The sequence below is a fragment of the Ranitomeya imitator genome, chromosome 2, assembly GCF_032444005.1.
Source record: "Ranitomeya imitator isolate aRanImi1 chromosome 2, aRanImi1.pri, whole genome shotgun sequence".
Lineage (NCBI taxonomy): Eukaryota > Metazoa > Chordata > Amphibia > Anura > Dendrobatidae > Ranitomeya > Ranitomeya imitator.
Window position 1 is genome coordinate 226,733,746 of NC_091283.1, and position 14,872 is coordinate 226,748,617.

General features: G+C 44.4%; 1 protein-coding gene across 4 annotated transcripts in view; it reads left to right on the top strand.

The window, feature by feature from the left end:
* The window catches only part of NHSL2 (NHS like 2), a 522,837-nt gene that overhangs the window by 272,659 nt on the left and 235,306 nt on the right, over window positions 1-14,872 (top strand). The window lies entirely within an intron of this gene.

A 14,872-nucleotide genomic window follows, 5' to 3' on the forward strand; every position in this document is an offset into this window, starting at 1 on the left:
GAGGTTTGGAGCTACAGCTGTCGGCTATCTTCCTGTTTGGTGTGTTTCTCGCTGAGCCTACTCAAGCTCATTGTTCCCCTTCTATGTGTCTCCAGTCTGTGGAGGAGTTTTTCAGGACCTTTGCCCTGATCGGGGATGATCCTGACCGTATTTCCTTGGCTGAATCCAGGCTGTGTTGCATTCAGCAGGGGAATCGTTCAGTGGAGATGTGCAGCTCTGAATTCTGCAGGTGGTCAACCGATACCAAATGGTATGACCCGGCTCTCAGAAGACACTTCCTTCAGGGTCACACTGAAAGATTAAAGGACACATTATCAGTGTATGAGACTCCTGTGTCATTGGAGGCTGCCATGTCCTTGGCTATGCCGGTGGATAGACGCCTGCGGGACAGATGGGTGAGACCACCATCTTCTGAGCCCAATTTCCAGGACAATTGTCGGAGGGAAGGTCTGGGAGTGAACCTATACTTGCGGAGTTAGAGGAACCCTTGCAGTTGGGGGGTGCATTCACGTCATATGTTTCCACCGACATTGGTTTTTTTATGGGGGGAAGGGACATTTTATTGGGGCCTGGCCTTTAATTGCAAAGAAAAAAGAAACTTGTTTAATCCTTTGGAACCTTGAGCTTAATAATCAAGGGATGTGTTTGTTTTCAACCTGCAATTCTTGTTTTGTCCTGACAGCAGAGGTGGTGCTAGAAAGCAGGTCTGAAAACAATTCTGTGTTTGTAGACAGTGGAGCTGGAGACAGTATGGGAATGCTGAGTTTTCTAGAACTCATGGTTTTGTCTACTCTAACTTGGCTGAGCCTATTCCTATTCGTGCCATCGACTCAGCACCACTTATACAGAGAACACTGGCACAGATTGTACATAACATAAGACTGAATGTGGTGTCCTTTTATTATGAAGTAATCCCTTGTGTCCTGAAGGGTCTCCACACTCCAATGGTTCTGAGTTTGCCCCGGTTGGTGACGCATAATCCAACTGTGGATTGGCAGTCCAGAGAAATTGTGCAGTGGGGAGATTACTGTCATGGTAACTGCCTAAGCGTTTCCCCTTCTGGTGTATCTACAGGGTCCTTACCAGCATTTTTGTCTGGCTTTGAGGACCCTGCCCCAATTTTGCAGACAGGGTAGGTATCTCGGCCTTGTACAATGACCAGGAGCGTGAGGTGTTGGAGGCTCAGGTGGATGCCCTGTCTCCTGCCCTTCGAGGAGGTTATTTGTGCAGTCTAAATTGCGCTTCAAAGTAACTAGAGAATATCATGACTCTACTTGCTGGCCACCCAGGTGGTGAGGCAACCGCGGACATCCTTTCTCGTTTTTGGTGGCCGGGGTTACATCAGGATGTGATTGAGCAAGTGTTTACCTACAATGTTTGCGCACGTTCTAAAGTACCGCATACCCGTCCATCTGGTCCTGTTTCACCACTACATCGTCCAAACAGGGTCAGGAGAAACCGGTATAAACGCATGACTGTCAGTAAACAAGTGAACGGTCCGGACCTGAATGTGAATGATTTTGGGTTGTTGTCTACCAGGAATATCAGGTTGAAGGTTCCTTCCTGGAAGTTGGGACCTAGATTCAGTGATCCCTATAAGATAATTGGTCTAGCAACGTTTCGTCTTGCCGGTCAAGCTCTTAAGATCTTTGTCGTTTTTCACAGGTCTGACAATCGGCACAAGACCACAAGTATGCACATCGCGTACATGTACTTATATGACCACACAGTCACACGGTGGCATACAGTGTGTACATTGCAAACTGTTATGATTCAACAGTCACATAAACTGACTAACTACTTTTCATCTCAGCTTGAACAACCCCTTTAATATACATCACAGACTTTTCTGAAACACATTCTTTCAAATATATCTACTATATAATTGTCTAAGGGTCACTTCCGTCTGTCTGTCTGTCTGTCACAGATATTCATTGGTCGCGGCCTCTGTCAAGGAAATCCAAGTCGCTGATTGGTCACAGGAGAACAGCCACGACCAATCAGTGATGGGCACAGTCCGGAAGAAAGTGGCCGCTCCTTACTCCCCGCAGTCACTGCCCGGCGCCCGCATACTCCCCTCCAGCCACCGCTAACACAGGGTTAATGCCTGCGGTAACGGACCGCGTTATGCTGCGGGTAACGCACTCCGTTACCACCGCTATTAACCCTGTGTGTCCCCAACCTTTTACTATTGACGCTGCCTATGCGGCATCAATAGTAAAAAATGTAATGTTAAAAATAATAAAAAAACAAAAAACCTGCTATACTCACCCTCCGTTGTCCGCCGAGCCGGCCGCCATCTTCCGTTCCCGGCGATGCATTGCAAAATTACCCATAAGACTTAGCGGCCTCGCGAGACCGCTAAGTCATCTGGGTAACTTCGCAATGCATCCTGGGAACGGAAGATGGCGGCAGCCGCGCGCTACAAGGAGCCCTCGGATCCAAAGGTGAGTATGTTAGAACTACAATGGGCCCTCGGATCAGAAGGTGAGTATATGTTTATTTTTTAACCTGTGACATACATGGCTGGGCAATATACTACGTAGCTGGGCAATATACTATGTGGCTGGGCAATATACTACGTGGCTGCACAATATACTACGTCGCTGTGCAATATACTACGTCGCTGTGCAATATACTACGTCGCTGTGCAATATACTACGTCGCTGTGCAATATACTACGTGACTGGGCAATATACTATGTCACTCGGCAATATATTACGTGGCTGGGCAATATACTACGTAGCTCTGTGCTGTATGCTACGTCACTGGGCAATATACTACGTCACTGGGCAATATACTACGTGGCTGTGCAATATACTACGTCACTGGGCAATATACTACATCACTGGGCAATATACTACGTAGCTGGGCAATATACTACGTGGCTGGGCAATATACTACGTGACTGGGCAATATACTACGTGACTCTGTGCAATATACTACGTCACTCGGCAGTATACTACGTGGCTGGGCAATATACTACGTGGCTCTGTGCTGTATACTACGCCACTGGGCAATATACTACATGGCTGGGCAATATACTACGTGACTGGGCAATATACTACGTGGCTCTGTGCAATATACTACGTCACTCGGCAGTATACTACGTGGCTGGGCAATATACTATGTGGCTCTGTGCTGTATACTACGCCACTGGGCAATATACTACGTGACTGGGCAATATACTACGTGGCTCTGTGCTGTATACTACGCCACTGGGCAATATACTACGTGACTGGGCAGTATGCTACGTGGCTGGGCAATATACTACATGGCTGGGCAATATACTACGTCACGGGGCAATATACTACGTCACTGGGCAATATACTACGTGGCTGGACAATATACTATGTGGCTGGGCAATATACTACGTGGCTGGACAATATACTATGTGGCTGGGCAATGTACTACGTGGCTGGACAATATACTACGTGGCTGGACAATATACTACGTGGCTGGGCAATATACTACGTGGCTGGGCAATATATTACGTGGCTAGGCAATATACTACATGGACTGGGCAATATACTACATGGCTGGGCAATATACTACATGGTTAGGCAATATACTACGTGGACTGGGCAATATACTACATGGCTGGGCAATATACTACATGGTTAGGCAATATACTACGTGGACATGCATATTCTAGAATACCGGATGCGTTAGAATCGGGCCACCATCTAGTTTTTTAAATAATCTGTCTGTGGTGGAAATGTAATTGTAGCGCCTCCTGGAGTCACAATCTCCACAATCACCACACATCAAAAAATACTACATCTAGTTTTGTTTATGACCGCCATGATTTTTAAAGACAGCACCAAGTCTCCTAGGTCTGTAATGAACAAATTGGTGACATCATGCCACATCGATCTTTTTCATTCTTGACTCAACCTTTTCTTAGAGCCTAGGTGCTGGATGTAGAGTCCTGACAACTTGTCTCTTCAGAACTCCCCATAGGTGTCGGGTTGTCAGATCAGGGGGCACTTGGCCACTGAATCACTTTTACCTCGTTCTTAAGAAATTCAACAGTGGCCTTAGATGCGTGTTTTGGATCAGTCATTTTGGAAAACTGCTCATCTTCCAAGGTCTCAGAGTGATGGCGGCATCTTCTCTGTAACTATAGAGCAAAACATCTGTCAATTTATGCCATCAATGACATGTAGCTCCCCAATACCCACTCGTGTGCCCCACATAAGGAAACTGCCACCACCTTGTTTCACAGTAGGCACCATGCATTTGTCTCTGTTCTCCTCACCTTTGTGTGCCATAAAAACTTCCAAAAACTTTTATCTTGGTGTCATCTCTTTAGAGTATAGAGTCCAAGTAGTCTTCATATTTTTCAGCCTGGGCCATGGCAAATTGTAGGCAGCTTTTTTGGTTATGGGCTTTTGGAGAGGCTTCCTTTGTGGATGACACCCATGCTGCCATTCTTCTGCAGTGTACGCCATGCTGTGTCATGGGAAACACTCACCCCCATTAGACTTTCTACTTCTTTAGGTAATTGCACTGAACTTTCATGTTGATTTTCTTCAACCCTTCTCATCAGAAGATGCTCCTGTTTAGGTCAGTACTTCCGTGGTTGCCTAGATGTCTCTTAAGAGTTGTTTTGCTTTTCCATCTGTCTGTTACATTTTTGTATCACTTTTGCTCCAGTATCTGACTGATCAGTAAAGCTTTGCTAATCTTCTTGTAGCCTTCACAATTCTTGTGTAAAGAAATTATTTTCTTTCTCAGGTCTTGTGACATTTCTCTTCCATGTGGTGCAATTGCTGACGGCATGAGATGGTTAGGGGTGTTCTTTAAGTATCTCCCTCTTCATAGTTAAGGCCCCGTCACACATAGCGACGCTTAAGCGATCCCGACAACGATACGACCTGTCAGGGATCGTTGCTGCGTCGCTATGTGGTCGCTGGTGAGATGTCAAACAGTGAGATCTCCCCAACGACGCAGCAGCGATGCGGCGACCTGTAGCGACCTGTACAACGATACTATTTCATGACGATTCAATGGGACGTCCTGTCAACGAGGTCGTTGGTAAGGTGTCAAACACAGCGATGTGTGCTACCCAGCGCGACCTCAACGATCAAAAAACGGTCCAGGCCATTCCGACACGACCAGCGATCTCACAGCAGGGGCCTGGTCGCTGCTACGTGTCACACATAGCGAGATCGCTACTGAGGTCGCGGTTGCGTCACAAAACTTGTGACTCAGCAGCGATCTCGCTAGCGATCTCGCTGTGTGTGACGGGGGCTTAACCCATCTGCTGGACATCTTTGTAATTAATAAATAGATTTATCTGTGGCTAAATTCTTGATAATTCGAATTTTCTAGTCTAAACTTTAGCATTAGTTCAAAGGCTTTAACCCCTTCATGACCGAATGTATTTTTGTTTCTGGGGTTTCGTTTTTTGCTCTCCTTCCCAGAGCCATAACTTTTTTATTTTTCCCTCAATATGGCCAAGTGAGAGCTTGTTTTTTGCAGGACGAGTTGTACTCTTGAACAACACCATTGGTTGTAACGTATCGTGTATTACAAAACAATTCCAAGTGCAGTGAAGTTGCAAAAAAAAGTGCAATCCCACACTTGTTTTTTGTTTGCCTTTTTTGCTAGGTTCACTAAATGCTAAAACTGACCTTCCATTATGATTCTCCAGGTAAATCCGAGTTCATAGACACCAAACATGTCTAGGTTTTTTTTTTTTTAAAGTGTTGAAGAAAAATTCCAAAGTTTGCTTAAAAAAAAAAAGTGCCATTTTCCGATTCCTGTAGCGTCTCCATTTTTCGTGATTTCGGGTCTTATTTTTTGCGTTCCAAGCTGATGTTTTTAATTATGCCATTTTGGTGCAGATACGTTCTTTGATCGCCCGTTATTACATTTTAATGCAATGGTGCACCCGGCAACCAAAAAAAGGAATTCTGGCGTTTTTACATTTTTTTTTTTTTTTTCTCATTGCGCCGTTTAAGGATCAGGTTAATTTTTTTTATTGATAGATCGGGCAATTCTGAACACAGCCATACCAAACGTGTGATCATTTATTCTGAGCACTGTTTGTACAGCAAATCGTGCTGACATTTATGTGCATATATTCATTGTATTTCTAATTTAAGTGCTTTTTAATTTGTTTCCTTGAGTGGACTCATCTGAAAAAAGGGATCAAGTACAGATACCCTAAAAATGCGTCTGTATCCTACAGCACATTGGGTACCAGGATGGCGTGGATGAGTCTTCTATTCATTTGGTCTTTCATGCTTTTACCTTATTTACCAGGAACATTATGTTTCAGAGGGTCTCACCGTCAGAAATGGCCCTGACTGTTATCTGTGCAGTTACTGGAGCGCAGACTGTAATTATTCCGTGTTCTCGGCACCAGCGATGTGCTGTGAGCAGTGACATGTTTTACAGTCTAAGTGTACAGATAGAAGTGGGCCTGTGTTCCGCCGGCAGTTTCCATGGATACCGGGAGAGATGCCGAAGCGATTGTGTTAAGATTGCATCTGACAAGTAAATACTTTACATCTTCAGATCGAAGATAAAATAAGCTTGGAGCTAATGAGTAGGAAGGTTACAAGAGGTGATAACTGTGCCCAGCATTGTGTCCTGACAGCAGGACATTACCAGCGCAGCACGTGACATTACACCCACCATTACTGACAGCAGGACATTACCAGCGCAGCACGTGACATTACACCCACCATTACTGACAGCAGGACATTACCAGCGCAGCACGTGACATTACACCCACCATTACTGACAGCAGGACATTACCAGCGCAGCACGTGACATTACACCCACCATTACTGACAGCAGGACATTACCAGCGCAGCACGTGACATTACACCCACCATTACTGACAGCAGGACATTACCAGCGCAGCACGTGACATTACAACCACCATTACTGACAGCAGGACATTACCAGCGCAGCACGTGACATTACACCCACCATTACTGACAGCAGGACATTACCAGCGCAGCACGTGACATTACACCCACCATTAGTGACAGCAGGACATTACCAGCGCAGCACGTGACATTACACCCACCATTACTGACAGCAGGACATTACCAGCACAGCACGTGACAGCAGGACATTACCAGCGCAGCACGTGACATTACACCCACCATTACTGACAGCAGGACATTACCAGCGCAGCACGTGACATTACACCCACCATTACTGATAGCAGGACATTACCAGCGCAGCACGTGACATTACACCCACCATTACTGATAGCAGGACATTACCAGCGCAGCACGTGACAGCAGGACATTCCCAGCGCAGCACGTGATATTACACCCACCATTACTGACAGCAGGACATTACCAGCGCAGCACGTGACATTACACCCACCATTACTGACAGCAGGACATTACCAGCGCAGCACGTGACATTACACCCACCATTACTGACAGCAGGACATTACCAGCGCAGCACGTGACATTACACCCACCATTACTGACAGCAGGACATTACCAGCGCAGCACGTGACATTACACCCACCATTACTGACAGCAGGACATTACCAGCGCAGCACGTGACATTACACCCACCATTAGTGACAGCAGGACATTACCAGCGCAGCACGTGACATTACACCCACCATTACTGACAGCAGGACATTACCAGCGCAGCACGTGACATTACAACCACCATTACTGACAGCAGGACATTACCAGCGCAGCACGTGACATTACACCCACCATTACTGACAGCAGGACATTACCAGCGCAGCACGTGACATTACACCCACCATTAGTGACAGCAGGACATTACCAGCGCAGCACGTGACATTACACCCACCATTACTGACAGCAGGACATTACCAGCACAGCACGTGACAGCAGGACATTACCAGCGCAGCACGTGACATTACACCCACCATTACTGACAGCAGGACATTACCAGCGCAGCACGTGACAGCAGGACATTACCAGCGCAGCACGTGACATTACACCCACCATTACTGATAGCAGGACATTACCAGCGCAGCACGTGACATTACACCCACCATTACTGATAGCAGGACATTCCCAGCGCAGCACGTGACATTACACCCAGCATTACTGACAGCAGGACATTACCAGCGCAGCACGTGACATTACACCCACCATTACTGACAGCAGGACATTACCAGCGCAGCATGTGACATTACACCCACTATTACTGATAGCAGGACATTACCAGCGCAGCACATGACATTACACCCACCATTACTGACAGCAGGACATTACCTGCGCCGCACGTGACATCACGACCACCATTGCTGGTAGCAGGACATTACCAGCGCAGCACGTGACATTACGCCCACCATTACTGATAGCAGGACATTCGCAGCGCAGCACGTGACATTACACCCACCATTACTGACAGCAGGACATTACCTGCGCCGCACGTGACATCACGACCACCATTGCTGGTAGCAGGACATTACCATCGCAGCACGTGACATTACACCCACCATTACTGATAGCAGGACATTACCAGCGCAGCACATGACATTACGCCCACCATTACTGATAGCAGGACATTACCAGCGCAGCACGTGACATTACGCCCACCATTACTGAAGACACAAAAAGAGCACAGCGAAGTCAAAAATACTCTGTTGTAAAGAAGTCACAGTAAATAAGCAAGTGCTAGTCAAAAAATGAAAAAAATACAGGGTATTTAGTTAATACGTTTTTTTGCAAAAAAATGTATATTAAGCTGCTCCACCAATCGTCAAGGTATACCCATAATAGAGCAGTCCTATCTAATGTATATAATCCCTATCTGATGTATTTAAAAACCTGATCACCTGTATAGTACCTGTATAAGCAGGGTTCAGAGAGGGAATATCCATGTGGACATGCTGGATGGAACAGCTTTAGTGCAAATGACCCACAAGGAGTGGTGGACTCCCCAGTTTTGTAGAAACAAGACAACAATTATAGAACCAAAAACACATGGGCTACTTGCACAGTGAACAAGTCTGTAGGAACCTGTTCACACCACCAAGAAACTTGAAGACACAAAAGAGCACACCGAGGTCAAAATACTCTGTTGTAAAGAAGTCACAGTAAATGTGCAAGTGCTAGTCAAAAAATGAAAAAAATACAGGGTATTTAGTTAGTACGTTTTTTTTGCCAAAAAATGTATATTAAGCTGCCCTCCATTAGACCGCGTTCACACGTTATTTGGTCAGTATTTTTACCTCAGTATTTGTAAGCTAAATTGGCAGCCTGATAAATCCCCAGCCAACAGGAAGCCCTCCCCCCTGGCAGAATATATTAGCTCACACATACACATAATAGACAGGTCATGTGACTGACAGCTGCCGTATTTCCTATATGGTACATTTGTTGCTCTTGTAGTTTCTCTGCTTATTAATCAGATTTTTATTTTTGAAGGATAATACCAGACTTGTGTGTGTTTTAGGGCGAGTTTCATGTGTCAAGTTGTGTGTGTTGAGTTGCATGTGGCGACATGCATGTGGCGACATGCATGTAGCGACTTTTGTGAGATGAGTTTTATGTGGCGACATGCGTGTAGCAACTTTTTGTGTGTCGAGTTGCATGTGACAGGTTAGTGTAGCAAGTCGTGTGCAGCAACTTTTGCGCATGGCGAGTTTTGCGCGTGGCAAGATTTATGTGTGGTGCGTTTTGAGTATGTGCAAGTGAGCCTAGTTTTGTATGTGGCGAGTTTTGCGCGTAGCAAGTTTTGAGCGGCGACTTTTGTGTTTCGACTTTTATGTGGCGAGGTTGGTGTATGTGTGGTGAAATGTGTGCTGAGGGTGGTATATGTGTTCAAGCACGTGGTAGTGTGTGGCGCATTTTGTGTGTGTGTTCATATCCCCGTGTGTGGTGAGTATTCCATGTCGGGGCCCCACCTTAGCAACTGTACGGTATATACTCTTTGGCGCCATCGCTCTGACTCTTTAAGTCCCCCTTGTTCACATCTGGTAGCTGTCAATTTGCCTCCAACACTTTTCCTTTGGAACGCGTGGGGTTAACATTTCGCCTCACAACATAGCCAATTAGGGCTCATAAAAAAAAACTGTGGTTTATGTCATCCGTTCCATAACTTATTTTTATTTTTCTGCTGATAGAGCTTGTTTTGCAGGGCATTTTGATCTCTTTATTGGTACTATTATGGGGCAGATATGCCTTTTCAATCACTTTTCATTCTTGTTTTTATTGGAGCTGCAATTAAAAAAATAAATAAATAAAAAAAAAATAAATTCTGACATTTCGATCCCTTTTTTTTTCCCTCTCACTTTTATAGGTTATGTAACTTTAGCTTTTGAAACATCAGACTTTTTACAGGTGTCACAATACCAAGTACGATTTGCACTTTTAATTTTTTTTATTTATTTTCATTTTTTTAACCTGCTATAAGACTAAAACCCATGTATGTATCAAAAAAGGTGAGCAGCTAACATCTTAGGGTATGTTTCCACGTGCAGGAAACGCTGCGTGTCTGACGCTGCATAGAGCCGCAGCGTCAGACACGCAGCGTCCAGATGTTACAGCATAGTGGAGGGGATTGAATGAAATCCCATCTCCACTATGCGTGGTAACACGCACGCGGCGGCCCTGCGACTCTGGACATGCTGCGTGTCTTTTCAGATCGCAGCATGTCCGTATATCTTGCGGCGACGCTGCGGCGCCGCAAGATATAGCACAGGGCCCTATGGTGGGGAGCGATGATCCCGGATGTGTGCTGTGAACACATCCGGCATCATCGCATCCCAGAAAGGGGGCGGGGCTTACCGCAGAGCGGCTAAGCCGCTCCGACGATACCTCCGGCCATCCTGAAAGTGGACACATACCCTTAGTCTGCATTATACCCTGTGTTGATATACTACACAAAGTTTCGTCTGCCGGTAATTTTTCTCTCCTCACTATAGCCACAGGCTGGGCTTTGAAATACTACATGGATGACTATGAACTGTGCATTATACTACATGGATGACTATGAACTGTGCATTATACTACATGGATGACTGTGCTCTGTGCATTATACTACATGGATGACTATGAACTGTGCATTATACTACATGGATGACTATGAACTGTGCATTATACTGCGTGGATGACTATGGGCTGTGCATTATACTACATGGATGACTATGAACTGTGCATTATACTACATGGATGACTGTGCTCTGTGCATTATACTACATGGATGTCTATGACCTGTGCATTGTACTACATGGATGACTATTTAAGGATCAGGAGCAAAATATAGAAGTGACTCGATATGTGTTAAAAACATATAAGATATGATAAGGTTTCAGGATATACAGTATATGGTAATGTGCACACAGCAGGCCAATAACAAAGTTTTAACAGTAGTTATATATCAATTAGATATTAGTATAATTATACATATAACTTCAGCCCATTAAGAGCGGCAGAAGCAATGCGGCGGATAGCCAGACAAGGCTCTAATAAATATAAAAATAAGTACATGTCATGCAGTAATATAGGGCCCAGCCTTAATAACCACAGCGCAATATTATGTCATAGCAATTATGTGTAGAACGCTGACACAGAAGTTAAATTTTATGGTTGTGGCTATAGTTTGTAAACAGCGGCAGGGGCAGCGGGTAGAATCCGGCGTATAGCTGGGTACAGCCCAGGTGGGCGTAAAATTAATACACGCTGTGCTGTGCTACAGGGCCCTACATAACAAATAGTATGTGCAAATTGACATATAGAAAGCGCTTAAAACGATATCCACAGCACCGATGAAGTATGTTTATAATTATGGCTATAATCTGCAGAAAGCGGCAGGAGTAACAAATAAGATCCAGCACAGAGCCGAGTGCAGCCCAAATGGGCATGGGATAAAACACGCTATGCCATGCTACAAAGTGCTGTAAAGCAAATGTGCGAAAATAGCACAAGGCACCTACTGGAATAGTATCCGCAATGCTTACCGCTGTGTGCACAAAAACCCTCTCTGGATGGTGAGAAGCCCGACGCACATTTCGTGTCCACGCTGGACACTTCTTCAGGGGGTATACTGAATCAGTATGGACGAGGACCTTTAGTAGTCATGGAGACGCAGCATGTGACACATCACAAGGTCTAATTAGACCAATAGGAAAGCAGCATGAACGGCGCATGCGCGGTGCGTACCCCAGGTTCCGGCATGGTAAATACCTAGTCCATACTGATTCAGTATACCCACAGTAAGGAATCCGCATCTGTTGTTATGCCTAAACCTTCTTTCCTCCAGACGTAGAGGATGCCCCCTTCTCCCTGTCTCAGGTCTATGATTAAAAAGATTATCAGAAAGGTCTTTGTACTGTCCCCTCATATATTTATACATTAAAATAAGATCACCCCATAGTCTTCGTTTTTCCAAACTAAATAGCCCCAAGTGTAATAACCTATCTTGGTATTGCAGACCCCCCAGTCCTCTAATAACCTTGGTCGCTCTTCTCTTTACCCGCTCCAGTCCAGCTATGTCTTTCTTATACACCGGAGACTAGAACTGTGGACAGTATTCTAAGTGTGGTTGAACTAGTGACTTGTATAGAGGTAAAATTATGTTCTCCTCATGAGCATCTATGCCTCTTTTAATGCATCCCATTATTTAATTTGCCTTTGTAGCAGCTGCCTGACACTGGCCACTGAACATGAGTTTGTCATCCACCCATACACCCAGGTCTTTTTCATTGACGGTTTTGCCCAGAGTTTTAGAATTATGCACATAATTATACATCTTATTACTTCTACCCAAGTGCATGACCTTACATTTATCCCCATTAAAACTCATTTGCCATTTATCAGCCCAAGCTTCTAGTTTACATAAATCATCCTGTAATATAAAATTGTCCTCCTCTGTATTAATTACCCTGCAGAGTTTAGTGTCATCTGCAAATATTGAAATTCTGCTCTGAATGCCCCCTACAAGGTCATTAATAAATATGTTAAAAAGAAGAGGGCCCAATACTGACCCCTGTGGTACCCCACTGCTAACCGCGACCCAGTCCGAGTGTGCTCCATTAATAACCACCCTTTGTTTCCTATCCCTGAGCCAGCTCTTAACCCACTTACACATATTTTCCCCTATCCCCATTATTCTCATTTTATGTATCAACCTTTTGTGTGGCACCGTATCAAAAGCTTTTGAAAGGTCCATATACACTACATCCACTGGGTTCCCTTGGTCCAGTCCGGAACTTACCTCTTCATAGAAACTGATCAGATTAGTCTGACATGAACGGTCCCTAGTAAACCCGTGCTGATACTGGGTCATGAGGTTATTCCTCTTCAGATACTCCAGCATAGCATCCCTTAGAATGCCCTCCAGGATTTTACCCACAGTAGAGGTTAAGCTTACTATAATGGCCTATAATTTCAGAGTTCAGTTTTTGTCCCCTTTTTGAATATTGGCACCACATTTGCTATACGCCAGTCCTGTGGTACAGACCCTGTTATTATGGAGTCTTTAAAGATTAAAAATAATGGTCTATCAATGACTGTACTTAATTCCTGCAGTACTCGAGGGTGTATCCCATCCGGGCTTGTAGATTTGTCAATTTTAGTGATTTTTAGACGCCGACGTACTTCCTGCTGGGTTAAGCAGGTGACATTTAATGGAGAATTTTTATCACTAGTCATTTTGTCTGCCATGGGATTTTCTTGTGTAAATACTGATGAAAAAAGTCATTTAGCATATTGGCTTTTTCCTCATCCTCATCCACCATTTCACCCAGACTATTTTTAAGGGGGCCAACACTATCATTTTTTAGTTTCTTACTATTTATGTAGTTAAAGAATATTTTGGGATTATTTTTACTCTCTCTGGCAATGAGTCTCTCTGTCTCAATCTTTGCTGCCTTGATTTGCTTTTTACTGAATTTATTTAATTTTCTGTATTTATTTAATGCCTCATCACTCCCTACTTCCTTTAATTCTCTAAATGCTTTCTTTTTGTCACTTATTGCGCCCCTTACAGCTCTATTTAGCCATATTGGTTTCCTCCTATTTCTAGTATGTTTATTCCCATACGGTATATACTGTGCACAGGTCCTATCCAGGATGCTAATAAACGTCTCCTATTTTCTTTGTGTATTTTTATGTCTCAGGATATCATCCCAGTTAATTGCACCAAGATCATCTCTCATCCGTTGGAAATTTGCCCTCCTGAAGTTTAGTGTCCGTGTAACCCCTCTACTACACATCTTAGTAAAGGATACATGAAAACTTATTATTTTGTGATCGCTATTTCCCAAGTGACCCCCAACTCTTATATTTGCTATGCGGTCTGGCCTGTTGGTTAATATTAGGTCTAGCAGTGCCCCCCTTCTTGTTGGGTCCTGAAACAGTTGTGAAAGGTAATTGTCTCTCATAGTTGTCAGACACCGATCACCTTTGCTGGAACTGCAGGTGTCTGTTCCCCAATCTATTTCAGGGTAGTTGAAGTCCCCCATAATATAGACTTCTCCTTGAGTCGCAGCTTCATCTATTTTCTTTACGAGGATATTCTCCATTGCTTCCATTATTTTTGGAGATTTATAACAAACCCCTATCAGTAATTTATTATTTTTTCCCCCTCCCCTTATCTCCACCCACAGGGATTCTACATTTTCATTAAATTCACCTATATTATCACGCAGGATGGGTTTTAAGGACGATTTTACATATAGACACACACCTCCCCCTCGCTTATCTGTACGGTCATTTCTGAACAGGCTATAGCCCTGCAAGTTAACAGCCCAGTCATGGCTCTCATCCTGCCATGTTTCAGATATCCTCACCATGTCATAATTATGCTCCAACAACATTAATTCTAATTTGTCTATTTTGTTGGTGAGGCTTCTGACATTAGTATACATGCACTTGATGTTATTCTCTGTACCTCTATTTCT